The sequence below is a fragment of the Marmota monax genome, unplaced genomic scaffold (assembly GCF_021218885.2).
Source record: "Marmota monax isolate L192 unplaced genomic scaffold, Marmota_monax_Labrador192_F-V1.1 WCK01_AAM20220418_F8-fsc00084, whole genome shotgun sequence".
In the NCBI taxonomy this organism is placed as follows: Eukaryota; Metazoa; Chordata; class Mammalia; order Rodentia; family Sciuridae; genus Marmota; species Marmota monax.
This window is the reverse complement of record NW_026694575.1, coordinates 2,574,329-2,586,508: the sequence shown is the minus strand read 5'-3', so window position 1 is coordinate 2,586,508 and position 12,180 is coordinate 2,574,329. Positions and strand designations below refer to the sequence as shown.

The 12,180-nt window shown below is 36.0% G+C and overlaps 1 protein-coding gene across 10 annotated transcripts in view; it reads right to left on the bottom strand.

The window, feature by feature from the left end:
* The window catches only part of Tenm2 (teneurin transmembrane protein 2), a 1,244,871-nt gene that overhangs the window by 888,893 nt on the left and 343,798 nt on the right, over positions 1 to 12,180 (bottom strand). The gene's annotated exons all lie outside the window — the stretch shown is intronic.

Genomic DNA, 12,180 nt, shown 5'->3' with positions numbered 1-12,180 from the left:
AAATAACGGCAAAAATGCCTAGGCGCCTCCAAGTTCCAAATGATAGGCTCTTATTGATTTCATTTGCCATGCAAAATAGCATGGACCATGGGGCCAGGGCCTGGACAGAATGGACAAATACAAATTTTAATTAAAATGGAAAATACAACCCAGAGCCAGGGTAATGATTTTTCTCTAGGCTACTGTTGCTCACTGCCTCCTCAATATGTCAGGAAATACTTGGGGACCAGATCTGGAGTTCTGAACCACCATCGCTGCCCCCCACCCTTCCTTGGCTATTTACCACTCTGTAACCGAATGTCCCTGTATACCAAAGTGCTAGCCGGTGTGAACATCGATGTGGACAGCTTTGACCCAGAGGCAGCAAAAGCAAAGTTGCTGCTCTGTTGTCTCTTGACACCAAAGGACCTTCTGGATCTTCAGCACACTCCTAATCTACACTATTAATACACTTTTTCAATTGCTACCTGAAATTCTGAGAAAATATTTTTGATAATTGGCAACAGAAAGGTACACCTGCTATGAACACCGACCACAGTTATTTTGCTACTGTGATCACTCAGGAAAAAAAAAAAAAAGCAGTTTCCTAAATTCTAGAGTTCCTGACTCAGCAAGTTGAGAAATACCTTTAAGAGTCAGGACAGCAGAATAAAATAAACATTATTATTGCTGTATGTATATACGTGACTGTATAACCAATGTGATTTGCAATCTATACACTCAGAAAAATGAGAAATTATACCCCATCTGATTCAAATGTATGATATGTCAAAATCATTGTACTGTCATGTGTAACTAATTAAAACAAATAAAAAAAAAGAAATATTTTTTTAAAAGTCACCAACCAAGACCTTAGGATTTCCTTAGAAGACATAAATAGCACTGGGATAGAAGTTTTCATGGACTAGTAATCAATTCAAGTGTCCTAATATTATTGCAATTTCTAGATTCTAGATGCCAAAATTCCTTGTCCTTACTTCTGATCAAATGATTTCAATATTTTGGAATCCATATCACAGGCTATTTGCAAGTGTGGCCATTGAGAACCTAATAGGAGGATCATCTTACCATGAGCACAAACTAGACAACGCCCTTGTCATAATTACTTCTGGCCTTTCTAACTTGGTTTCTCAAATGGTGGAAACAGGAATAATAAAAATTAAAATGTATTGTAGCTAATTTGTAATATGCTTTAAAACATCAGAGAGGCTAAAAAGTTATTTTTTTCTCTATGTTAATTTTTTCTTAGCTAAGTAAGTATAGACTTAAAAAGACAGAGGGAGAAGACCGTAAGTTTCCCACTCACAGTTTTAATAATAAATCTTAGCACATAAACTAGGCACTGAGAAAAGAAGCCCCTCAGCCTCTCTGAAAGACCATAAGATTGTTCACACCAATACTGAAGAGCCACAGTTGTTTCTTTAAGCGTTGTGTGTTATAAGTTGATTTTTAATTTGCTTCTCTCTTGCTTTGCTGTTAAGTTTTTACTTTTAAATATTGTCTATGTTCCTGACTCTTGAAATACTATCTCCTCTAATTTGCATGTGCTTGGCATAACAAGCTGAATTTCTACCTCTGGGTGTATATGTGCACATACTCTTATTTTATTTTTTAAAACCATGCTCAGGGATGCTCAGGATAGGAGCCTAAAGGCTTATTATCTATTAATAAAGTACAAGAACTTTGGTATTTGGACATTTTGACATCTACATTAGTTGCCCAGAAATTTTCCCTGATAAAGTCCTCTTTCTTGGCTCTGTTCATGTTGGCTAAGTTTGTCAGAACCATCACCTCTGGATAAGTGATGGAAATTTATATATAATGAGGTAAAAATTGACAGGGAAACCTAATCTCTTAAGGAACTAAGCAGAGTTCATAGCCTGTTGGCAAACAGACATTTTATATTATGCCTGCCTGTTATTTAAAAATTAATTATCGCTATTAAAAAATACAAAAGAGGAGAATTTATATTATAATCTAGAGTCCTACCTAACCTTTAAATATAGGCAACATAAAAATTTATGTTTCCAAAATGATGGAGTAGATATAATTTTTCATCTTTTCCCCATAGCATCCAGCTAAAAATCCTGGACATTCTATATGAAATAAAAATAAGAAGAGTCTTTAAAGTGAGAAGAAGAGGCAGACCAACTAGGAACCTGAAGATGAAAGAAATAATGATGTGGTGAGTTCCCTGGAGATTTCTATTGCTTTAAATAGCAGGGACTTGGAGCTGAAGGAGTTGACAATCCACAGACATCAATAGGCACAGACAACACACAGCTCAACAAAATCTAGCCTCTTCTTGCCAAAGGCCTATAATGAGGTCTTCCTGATAAGAAGGGAAGCATCTAGGTATCAACCATGCCTCTCAGTCAAACAATATGGAAAAAAAATGCTGTCTCCATCTTTACCTTCATCAGCCAAGGCCAAGTGGGAAGCCCACACTTCCATGCTAATGAGGTTGCATTTAGGGACTTCAACCTCAATCAGAAAGGTTTCAGACAAGGCCAAGAAGAGAGCCAAGATTTTCACCACTTCCAGGAGACAATGAAGCTTCCCTTGCCACAGGGAACCTGGCCATCCACTTCCAGAGGGCCCTAACAAAGTGACACAGGAGGAGGTCTAGTGAAGAGTTAGGACTTTCATGTCCCCCAGTGTTAGATTCCCACTGCCCCTTGTGGAACCAAGTGGAGGTGGGATGCCGAGTAGGAGCAGTACCAAGGCTTCCTATCCCTAACACCCGGGAGGCATCAGTGCAGTTCCAGTGGAAAAACCAAATTTCCATCCCTATAATCCCCGCTCCCAATGAGCACCTGAAAGGGAGCTTCTTGACTTCAGGGGTTGACAAAGGCTGAGCAGGGATCCTGGCAGTAACAAGAGAGGGTCCCCCTTCCCTCCACAGAGCATTGCCAGAAGAAACCAGGTAAATTGGAAAGTTTAAATGAGATGTGGAGTTGCATAATATGATATAGCCCAAATGTACACGTTTCAATCAAAAACCACTGTTATACAAAGAATCAGAAATATTTAAACTGAATGAATAAAGGCAATTCATATATGTAAACACTAAGATGTTAGCATGACCTTACATATGTTAAAACAGCCATCATGAAACTACTTCAACCACCAATCAAGAACACACTTGGAAAAAATTTTTAAAAAGTAAAAATCCTCATAAAATAGAGATGCTCATTATACAAATAGAAGACACAAAGAAACCCCAAGCAGAATTTTTAGAATGGAATCATTCAATAACTAAAACAAAAAAAACAGAGAAAAGAATGAGGAAAACTAAAAAATAGCCATAAAGACTACCCAATAAATATAATGGAAAGAAAAATGAAAACCTAAAATGTAAGAAGAAGAAAGAAGAAAGCATTGGAACCTTTAAGGAGACAACAAAACATTTAATATTTATTTCATCTGAGTCCCAAGAAGAGAAAGAAGGCTGAAAATATGCTAAAATAGTAGCTGATTACATCTTAAATTTGTAAGTCATACCAGTACATATTCAAAAAGCTGAGTGAATCCCAAACTGCATAAACCCAATGCATCCATACAAAAAAATCAGAGTTAAACTTCTAAAAATTAAAGGGACATTAAAAAAATTTTTTAAACTGTGAAAAAGTTACTATTTACCTATATAGAAAAACATTTTAAATGAAACCGTTTTCTCATCAGAAACCACAGAAGCCAAAATATATTTTTCAAGTGCTAAAATTGAAGAACCTTCAATCTAGAATTCTATATCCAGGGAAAATTTTTTTTTTTTTTTTTTTTGGAATGAAGAAAAACATCAAGAATACTTTAGGTAGGGAAAACTATAAGAAGTTGTCACCAGAAAACCTATTTTATAAACTGTCCAAATAGTACCCTAAACAGAAAGATCAAAATAAAAGAAGGAATCTTAAAACATTAGAAAGGAAGAAAGGAACAGGTAAGTCAAAATTATGGGAAAATGTAATAAACTTTCTCCTTTTGAGTTTTCAAAATGATTTCTGATAGAGGAAGAAAAATTGTAACTATCTGATCTGATTACAATTATATGTAGAGAATATGATTAAGAAATTTTTATAAATGGGTTCTGGTAAAAGAACATAAAGAGAACTAAGGTTTCCATACTTCAGTCCAGTTGATAAAATGATGAAAGCAGTAGGCTGTGATAAAATATAAATGTACAATGTAATTGCTATAAAAACTACACAAAGAGGTGTACTCAAAATCACCATAGGTGTCAAAATAGAGTTCTAAAAATGTGCAATAATCTACAAGAAACAGGTGAGAAAAGGACTTAAAGAACAAAAATAGAGAATAACCAAAAAGTAAAAAGTAAAATGGAAGACATAAGTCCTAAAATAGCAATAATTACACTAAATGTAAATGTTCTCAGTATACTAATTAAAATACAGAGATCAATAAGGTGAACTAAGACTCATGATCTGACTATTATCAATTAGAAAGTCATTTTAAATATAACAATGTAAACATGTTTGAAAGGTAAATTAAGAATGGGTTATAGGTGAGAATTAAATCTCAACTGTTTAAATATATAAAAATATAGTAAAACTAAGGAAAATATATCATTCAAATATTGATCCAACAAAGTAGGAGTGACTGTATTATTATTATTAAAGTGGACTGCATAGGAAAGACAATTACTAAAGACAGACAGGGGCATTCTATAGTCACACAGGGGTCAATTCTATAAGAAGACATGACAATTCTAAATATGTATGCATTCAAAAGACAGAGCTACAAAATACCTGAAAACAACATGCAGCAGAACTAAAAGGAAAGGTAATCAAAATCACAACCATAGCTGGAGGTTTCAACTTCTGAGTCCCCCAGATTAATGGAATAACTAGATGGAAAATCAGCAAGGATATATCAGATCCAATACCATAAACATTCAATAGGGTCTAAGCAACGTTATAGAACTTCACTCCCAACAACACAGGTTGCACCTACTTCTAAAGTGCTCATAGGATGTATCAAGGTAGATCATATCCTGGATCATAAAAAATAATAATAATAAACCCTAAAAAATTTCAACTTGACTGACATCACACAAAGTCTGTTCTCTGATAATAAAGAAATTGAAATAGGATCAGTAACAGATAAGGAGAAAATCTCCAGATGCTTAAAACTAAAAAACACTTTTCTAAGCAATCCCTGGGTGAAGTAAATAGTCTAAAGGGGAATCAACATATGCACTAAAGTTAATGAAAATACAACACATCAAAATTGTGGGGAGAAGTCCAGTCAGTGATGAGAATTTCATAGAATTTGAAAATGGGAAAAGTCTCCAATAAGTAATCCAAGCTCTTGTTTTAAGAACCAGGAAAAAAGTAATAAGACAACGATATACCCAAAGCAAAAAAAAAAAAAAAAAAAAAAAAATCATAAAGAGCCCAAATCAATGAAAATAAAAACAGAGAAACAATAGAGAGAAGCAATGAACAAAGTTGTTTCTTTGTACAGATCAATAAAAGTGACAAACCTCTAGCAAGATTGACAAAGAATAGAAGAAACAAATTACCAATATCAGCTACAAAGCAGGGATATTGCTACAGATTCTGACAACATGAGCAGGATAACCAGAGACAACTACCAACAGATCTACGCATATAACTTTGAAAAACTAAGATGAAACAGAATAATTCTCAAAAAAAAATCCTAATTATAACAATTCACCCAAAGCAAAATAGATCACATGAATAACCTTATAGCTATTAATGATATCTAATTTGTAATTATACTACCCAGACAAAAATAAACAGGCCCAGATGGTCTCACAGGAAAATTCTACCAAATGTTTAAGAAAGAATTAACATCAATTTCCAGCATCTCTTGCAGAAAATTGAAAAGGAGGAAGTGATTTTCAATTCATTTGTTGAAGTTACTACAACTCTAATTCTAAAACCTGAGAAAGGTAGAGAAAGGAAGGAAAGAAGGCAAAAAAGAAAACTAAAGATGAATCTCTCTCATGAATAATGGTGCACAAATCCTTGCATTAGCAAACAGAATCCAGTTATACATGAAAAAAAGCATGCACTGTGACCAAAAGAGAGATGTTCTGTAGATACAAGCCTAGCTCAGTATTTAAAGACCAAGGAATATAAACCATCATATTAACAGAATAATAAATTCTAATCACAGGATAGTATCAATCAAGGCAGAGAAGATATTTGGCAAAAATTCACATCCATTCATGATTAAAAAAAAAAAAAAACTATCAGAAAAATAAGAGGGAATTTCCTCAACTTGATAAAGAGCATCAACAAAAAACTTAAAGTTGACATTCTAATGAATGGAGGAAAAAATGCTTCTCTCTAAGAATGGAGTCAAGGCGAGGACATCTGCTCTCACCAGTCCTATCCAACATGGTGGTGGGATTTCTAGAATGCAATAATTCAAGAAGTAAAAAACCTACATATCAGAAAGAGAGAAAACATCCCATTTACAAACAACATGATTAGGTCAGCACAGAACCTCAAGGAATCTATAACAAAACCTCTAAAACTAGTGTGAGTTTGCCAAAGTCATAGAAAATAAACATGCAAAAAACAATTGCATCTTAATATACTAGCTATGAACACATGGGAACTGGACACGAGAATATAATTTTACTTACAGTCTCTCCAAAGATGAAACATTAGACATAAATCTAGCAAAATATGTACAGAAATTATTTGCTGAATTTATGCCACACTGATGAAAAAAATTAAAGAAGATCAAAATAAATGGAAGTATCATGATAGATTGGAAGATGCAGCAGTTTAAATACCAATTCTCCTAAACTGATAAGTAGATTGAATGAAATTTCTATCTTAAAAAGAAAAAGCTTTCTAAGACTTTGAAATGATTTTATTTAAAATTTATACAGAAAGCCAGAAAAACTAGAATAGCTAAAACAAAAAAGAAGGAGTTTTAAGACTTATAAAGCTACAGTACTCAATACTATGGGATTGACAGAGGGATAGACACATAAACTAATGTAATAGAATAAAGAACACCCAGTAAGACACATGCTAATAAGCTCAACTGACTTTTAATACAAGAGCAGAAGTAATTCATTGAGGATAGCATTTTCAACAAAGGGTGCCTGAGCAACCAGACATCTAGAAGCCACAAGATAATGGATTTAGTTTTCCACTTTATATTTTAAAAATCCAAACTGGATGGATTAGTGACTTATAAATAAAACAAACAATACAAAATTTTTAGGAAAAGAGGGAAATATTCTAGACTTGATACCAAATGCATAATGCATGAAAGAAAAAATTAATAGATTGAATCTCTTCCAAATCAAAAATTTTGCTCTCCAAAAGACCCTGTTAATAGGATGAAAAGACATTCTACAGGCTGAGAGAGCATATGTGTAAGCCACATATTTGATAAAGGACAAACATCCATCGAGAACATGCAAATATCTCTCAAAACCCAACTGTAAAAATAAAACACAAACAATCCCATTAGAAAATTGGCAAAGGACACGAGGTGACATTCCACAAACAGGACATTTAAGTGCAAATAAGCACATGAAAACACATCCATCAGAGCCACAAGAGAAAAGCTAATTAATACTATGATGAGATGTTACTACAGACCTCTCAGAACGGATAAGCAAACAAGAAAGGGACAACACTAAGTGCTAGCAAGGATGGGGCAAAGCCATCACTCACACTTTGCAGGCCCAAATGTGAAATGGAACAGCCACTCTGAAAAACAGCTGAGGGATTTCTTAAAACACTAAATGTGTCACTGCTCTAAAACCCAGAGACTACTCTCCTGGGCATTTATGTAAGCAAAAGTGAAATGAAAATGTCTGTTCACACCAAGACCTTAGAGGAGTCTTTATAGCAGAATGTTCATTCATAACAACCCAGAACTGGACACTGCACAGATGTCCTTCATTAGGTGACTCGGTAAGCAAGCTGTGGCGGCCCCATGCCTTGAAACCCTGCCCAGCAATAAAAGAATGCACTATGAACACACACAGCAACAGGAAGAAAAGGTTATGTACTGATATTTGGCTCCACTTTACACAGCATTCTTAAAAAATGACAGGAGCGGACACCAGATTGGTGGCTGCTGGTTTAGGAAGGTATGAGAGTGTGAGGTAAAATCAGCATGGCTCTAATCAGGCTTCTGGGGTGATAGGGGTAGGGTGGATTTGGGCCATACCCATACACATCCTGGTTGAGATATGGTCACTACAGTTTGCAAGATGTTTCTCTTGGTGGAAATTGATCAGAAGGCACATGGCGTGGCTCTGCCTTATGATTCTACAATTACAGCAAAGTTAAAAAATTTCTTTAAAAGATATCGTCCAACACAACATACCTAGTCCCCAAATCCATCATGAAAATATGCACTATGGAAGATAATCCACAATTAATATTATAAACATTGTAATTATCTTTTAATTTAATTATCACAATTAAATAAAATTAATTTTATTTATAAATTTTATATTTTATAAATTAATTTTATTTATTTATCACAATTAAAATTATAAATATTAAAAATGTGAACATTGGGTATACATGCTCCACTTTAAAAAAATATTACCATTATTTTATCACTTCTTTGATGTCTAGTCAGTCTGTCTTATTTATTGGAATCCCCTGGTTGGCCAATATTTTCTTTTGTGTGTGGCTTCTAGTATAAAAAATAAAATGTTGTGGACACTGAAAAGTTCACACACACACACACACACAAAAACAGTTACAATGCAAGAAACAGCATTTGCCAACATCTGCTTAGTTTTTATAAGGCAATCTTTTCATTTTTAAAGATAATTTTGAAATAATAGAATATTAGTCTTTCTCCTTTGCTGGTTGGATAGGAATCCTTTAATAAATGCATTTATTGCCTACCATGGGTAAGCCCTCTCAGCACGGCCGTCCTTGAAAGTTAAGGTCAACAATGCGTGTGGGGAAATGAAGTTTAGAGACTACTTCTAAAAAGTAATTAAAATTGCCTTGAAGCAGTAGGAAAGATGGTAACCAAAATTATCAATCTTTTCCCCAAGCTTCCACCTTTTCCGCCACTGACAAATGGCAATCACTGGACAGCGAGGCCTCTGCCAGCTCATACTGCTTCGCTGGGGCTTTATTCTGTTACATTCCACATTTCCTCCCTTGAAGAGGGTTCACACTGCTTTTTTCATCAGTTGCCTAAGTGGGTTCCATCACTTTCACAGAAAAGACTACACAGATCTTGCCTGCGAGCCTTTGTCTAATTAACTAATCCTATGAGCTGTAACACTGTTCACTATTAACTTTTCAGAATATCCTACTACTTAAGGGGGTTGACTTGTTAATCACTGACAGCCCAGTGGAGATATGTGAGTGTGTCTGCAGATGTACTCAAGAAGGATACATGGGTGGGTTGTGGGGGCCTCCAACAGGCAGCCACTCTTTCTCTGTCACAGGGAATACTGCAGGTGGCTGTTTAAGCTTCCCTCGCCCTCCATATTGGTCTTTGATTACACTGTGGGCACCGTTTCATCATACTTGGATATTTGCATCTTGTAAACCGATGACAGACAGACTTTTGGGAAGTGTGGCACTGGGAGAGTCAGCTACCTCCCAACGTCCATGTGCAGTGGCAATCTGTTAATTCTGAATGCAGAGCAATGTGAGCACCTTTCTTCTCCATTCATGAATTATAATAAATCCTTGTAGAAGTTTGTCTAGAAGGAAGTAGGGAAAGTCAGTGCACATGCATCAAATATTCTTGTTTCCTAATTTGAGCTGGTATCACATATATTTTAGAAATCCAGTAAAAAAAAAAGTTTCATGAGAGGAGCGTATTTGTAGTTAATTTATATATTTTTTAAAAAGCTCAGTCTGAATTATGTAGAAGATCTTTCTTCCTTCTGATAATGTGTTAATTGGATTGCCAACTTGTTTCTTAAATATTGCAGGTGCCGTGTGTCTCTGTTTAAAAAGATGTAATGGATAAAACATGGCCCCTTTATCCATTACGCCCCTGCAAATTTTGCCTGTTACTCAAAAGCAGAAATGCTAAGATGGCCTTATGTGCATTCACAGATTCCTTTTTTGTGTATTAGAACATCTTCATGAGAGTGGCTTATTTTAAAATCCTTAAAGCACCAAATAAAATATAATGCTGAACTGAACACTACACATAAGAGAGAGAAGCTGAGATAGGGGGAAAGCTTGGAGTCTGCCTTCGCCTCCCTCCATCCCCAAGTAGGCTTCTTATGGATACAGTACATAGACTAGTTCTCTAATATAGGCAGTGCCTTCTCTTAAAAACACATAAGAAAAATTCCAAATACAGATACGATCCAAAATATTTAGCCACAGAATATCCCTGTGACCTCTGGGTGGACCTAAGAAAATCTGATTTTAAAATCTACAAAAGTAGGAGATAGTGGCCTAATAATTTAATGCACTAGTAAATAAGAGGTCAAAGGCAATTTGCTTCCTGTTCCCCTGTGCCTTTATATTGATATGTCTGGGGATAAAAAGCCAACTCTGGTTAATGTCCAGAGCAAGAAAGGATAAGCAAATTCACAATTGTGTTTTGCTCTCCAGCTTCAGAGCTCCATGTGGCTGCTTTTAGAATCTGTTAGGGTCCCTGGAGCCATTTGCACAGGAAATGGGGAAAGCAGAGCCAGAATCTGCTGTCTATGAATTTTATGAATTGTGAAATGCAGGGACGTTTCTACGTGCGCATGGTCCTAATCAACAAGAGCCACGAAGAAGCAGCACGCACCCTGCGAGGAGTCTCGCTATCTGCCAAGATAGCACAAACGTGTGTTTGGGTATATTTGTATTTGAATAGTAATGAAAAGGCAGAAGTCTACATCAGATTGGTATATAGTCTAATTCCACACTGTTTTTTTTTCTTCTTCTCCCGTCCAAACTGTTTTACATTCGAGAAAGTCAGCGCGGTTACACCTCCTGCGAAAATTTCAATATGAAATGTGGAAGTTTGCTGAAGCCTTTGCCTCCTCGGCTCCACCTTCGCGGCACGCTAGCTGCCTGCTCTCCTCCCCTTTCCTATGTGCCTCCTGAGATCCAGCTGAACAGATGGCTGTACCTTAGGCACTGGCTAAGTTACCATAACCGGAAAGACAGTCCCTCCCCACTCCTCCTCCCCGCCATGCAATACTCAAAGAAGCATCAGAGCAAGCCCAAGAGCCTGCAGCCTCAAAACCTAATGAAGGAAGGATATGAACACCCTCTTCCCAGTTTTCAGTATGTCCCTTTCTCTATAGGAGTCTGCAAGCAGCACCACACAGAGTGAGCAGAGGGCGGTGGCCCACAGATTTCCAGGCAGAACATCAGCATCACTGTCAAGTCAAGCTCCTGCTTCATGAACACCTATAAAGAGCCAGGCTCTCAGTCAGGCTCCTAAGGTAAGTTATCAGTAATATTCTCATTCATATTTTAAGTGACTTTCTAATTTCACACATCTAAAAATTATTCACACCAAGTTTGGAACTGACTACTAACTCCAAGATCTATCAGACTGAGAAATGGACAATCTTAGAACATTGTCTCATGTTCCTTTTGGTCACTAGATTTGTAATTGTCCAAGAACTTAAGCCCTCCAATATAACTCATTTGGCTCATGGAAGTCGGAAGTCATATCCCAATCCTTATGTACCAGTAAAGAAAACACCAGATCAGTTGACTTGTGTATGCAAGAACCTCATATATCCGATATCATGGAAATGAAGGAGAAAAATATCATGAGGAAGAGTGAACAAAGATTTGAGAGGGGTAGGCCCTAGGTCTCACTCTAGAAAATGGAGATACTGTGCCGACTTTGAAGTCACATAATATAATATGCCTTTGTACTGTATAAATCTCCTAATAATAGTAGTTTAAATAGTAATAGATTTCATCACTACCACCCTCATCACTTCCACCAAGCATTATCAATATTGTATGGATGGCCATGATATGGAGCAGCTATTACTTAGTGATCATCAAAACACTAGTTAAGTACCAATGTTCTAAACTACATCTCGTGGGTTGAAGCATTTCTATTCTCTGAAGAGTTGGTACTATCATGCTTTCTTAAGATGGAAACAGTTATTAATAACCCCATTTAGTATTTAACTTTCACTTCATGATATAGTTCTACTATCCCTGGAAATATGAACCTGAGATGTTCTAGCAATATCACCCA